This window comes from Morone saxatilis, unplaced genomic scaffold, assembly GCF_004916995.1.
Source record: "Morone saxatilis isolate NCDOM2014 unplaced genomic scaffold, NCSU_SB_2.0 Contig5, whole genome shotgun sequence".
NCBI classification, from domain to species: domain Eukaryota; kingdom Metazoa; phylum Chordata; class Actinopteri; family Moronidae; genus Morone; species Morone saxatilis.
In genome coordinates this window covers 570,504-573,846 of record NW_023340095.1, presented here as the reverse complement: position 1 = coordinate 573,846, position 3,343 = coordinate 570,504, and positions in this window count along the sequence as shown.

The following is a 3,343-nucleotide window of genomic DNA, read 5'->3' as shown; positions in this document are numbered from 1 at the left end:
TTATTTTAATTATACAATTCTAAATAAACTTCTTAACTGAGAGAAGTTGGTTGTCTTATGTCCTAAAGATCATTTTGATACACGACAATACACTAATGAAACCATACATATTTTATATTACATTTTCTGACAATAGATCCTCCTCAACATTACAAACTGGACCTTTAACAACAAGTCAATGTGAGTAAAACATAAAATAAAAAACCCATTTCTCTCTGTCCTCTCTGCAGGAGACAGTAAGCACAGGGCAGCTCGACGATGTGACCGGCTTTTGTAGCGCTGACATTTATTACTATTCAAACTCAGCTCATGTAAGTTTCATTAACTATTGTGTCTGAGTCCACTTGGGTGTTCCCTATCTGCTCTTCAGCTGGATAAACCATCCCAAGTTTCTCACAGTGAACTGCAACAAAGAGACGAGTCATCTCTGCCGATTTCAGAGGAGACATGTTATTGTCACACCGTCTCCCTTCAAAGGCGACTGCGATGTAAGTGATCAGTATTCAGCCTCCCGTCCCGTCGTTGTTCCCCCAAATGTCCCTTCTTTTAAAACAAATTTCAAAGCTGTGATTTCCCGAAGGCGCAGGCTTGATCAGGTAATTAGAAACAGAAGACTCGGCTTTGAGGATGTGAAGTGTTTAAATGCTTGTTTAGTCTTCAAGCATTGTTTTGCAGCCAATGGCGCCGAAAATCAGTGGTTCATAAAGGTTCCCCTGGTAGAAGATAATGTCATAGTTTTTATCGGTTATAATATCTTTGTACTCAAAGTAACTGCTGAGGTCTGGAAACATGGTGACTCTGCTATAACAAAGCATTTGCTGATCAGTTTGAACAGCTAGTCAGTTAGCTAGCAGATATGAGTCAAGTTAAAGACAATTAAAATGAAGGTTTCAGCTTTGAAACTGGAAACTGGAAATCATACACACTTATACAGACTGTGGTCACATAAAACATCCTGTCATTAAAATAACAATGACAAATACTTCTTAATAAGTCATTGTCTGAATGAAAATCCTTTTTTTTACACATTTAAATAAAGAAAATAGGGTATTTAGCTTTAGGCAACATGAACCTTCTTTCTGTTGCATATCGTGTTTGATAATAATTATGTTGAACAAACTGAGCAAATAACCTGTAATATAACACTTTGGTGTATATTGAATATTTCTGTGAAGCTTTGACGTGTTATTGTGATTAGTTTGGTTTAGTTTGGTTTTATAAGATACAGGATACAGGAGTGCCTGATCGATTTAGTGCATGTGAAACACATAAAACGGAGCAGTGAGGAGGCGTATTACAACTGAACCTCGCTGTGATTAATATATTGTAAAGAACATTTAAGGTTATTTGGTTTGCAGTAAAAGAAACCTCTTGACAAAAATATAAAAATAACTAAATAATAGACCCATTCAAATAAATAACCACTAGAAGGTAAAAATGCAATTTAAAAAAACAAGAAAAAGTCTATAATGAAACTATTTTTATACCACTTTGTTTAAAATCTGGGACTATAAACCTCCGACCTGAAGGAGGAAGCTGAAATTCACTGTGCAGGAGTTCTGGGTTAAGTTGTAACTCACCAATCAGCCTATTAATAATTTAACAAGTTGATTGAGGGAGTTTTGGGTCTTTAGAGAAAAGTTTTCAAACCATGACACCAAAGAAAAAGATCAAATTGATTCAATAAAACGAGGTCATCGTGGTTTTGTCGATCTGGAAACTCTGCTTGCTGAGTCAATAACTGTATCTGTAAGATTGCACACATTCGACTGTCTGAGTCTTGATGGATGTGACTGCGTGTCATTAGTGAATAACGTTCATGTGCAAAAGGGGCTGATGGGAACCGACAGAGTCCACTAGGGTCACTGTTTTGATGACTTGCATCTTGACTAGACAGAACAGACTCAACTTGGACATTAAAGACTTGTGACTTGACTTGAAATGTTAAAAAATATTGTTATTGTTGTTGTTGGTGGTGGTGGTGGTGGTTGATACCTTATGAAACAGTACATAGATCGTGGAGCTAATGAGGGAATGAGAAGCAGGTGAGTGGGGAAGGTAAGCAGGTGAGGTGACTTTAAAATCAAAAGACTGGCTGAAGGAAGAGTTGAAGAACATGAATCAACAAAGGACAAGTAAGAATGAATGAATAAATAAACAATAACAGAGCTTCAATAAATCAGTGATTTATTAATATCTAAATATCTGTAAATCTGCATACTAACGGTGTGTTACCACCAAACACAAAGCAAGTATTGTTTGTATCTACAGGCAAAAATTGCCCTTTTTATCTTGCTCATAGCAGCAGGATGAATCCAAAATAAACAGATTATACTGTGATTTAATGTAAATAAACAGATCAAAATGATGCAGAAATAACTGCGTAAAAAAAACTGTGTAAAACAACTGAATTCATACTTTGTCGGGTCTGTCCACAAGATGACGAGCCAACAGTTTTTAAAATGCTTGTTTTCTGAATGGAGTCCGGATCGATCAGAGGATCAGTTTGCGTGTTCTCAATATTCACGTCTTTGCATTGACTGACTTTGGTGGAAACAGTCGAAACCACCATCTTGTTGAATCTTTCCTGAGTCAGGTCCTTAAAACCAGAACTTAATCACCATTAGATACTTGATTCTCTTACACAATCCTTCTATGACCTTGTCTTATTTTTCAGTCGTACTTGTTTTTGAGATCCAGGGCATTAAGGCACAATATCCAGGCTAATAAAAGTGCTTGATTGCACACAGCCAGTGGGTGCTGAGGCAGCTTATCAACCCAATGTCGACTCTGAGCAGCCCGACTGGGAGAGATCGGCCCTGGTGGCCATAGAAGCTGGAAGGACTCTGAGAGAGACACTCCCGACCTTTCGGCTGAATCTGTGCGACAGTAAAAGAGCACAACGGACTCCAACCTCCCAACGTTAGCCACCTCTAATGCAAACTAATGCTGCAACATCTGCAGCCCTCTGGCAGGAGCTCGACCACCAGCTAAGGAAGCAATGACTTTGTAAAAAATGACCATCTGCGAACAAGACATCATTCAGGCTGACAATTTAGTGTTTTATTCCAACAGCATTTCCTCCTCATTGATCCAATTCTGCTTTTCTGGAGGCAGTTTTATTGAAGAACTGAATATAAAAAACAAGCCTTATGCTTTAATGACTGAGTTACCAAACTGATATCATGATCGCAATTTCTTTTTTTACACAGTGCGACATCACTACCACAAGAACATGAGCCTGACATGTGACATGTTACACATGATATAGAACACACACACAATATATCACCTTAACTCAATATCACAATATGTTCCACAAGCTTTGCAGTAATGTTAGCTT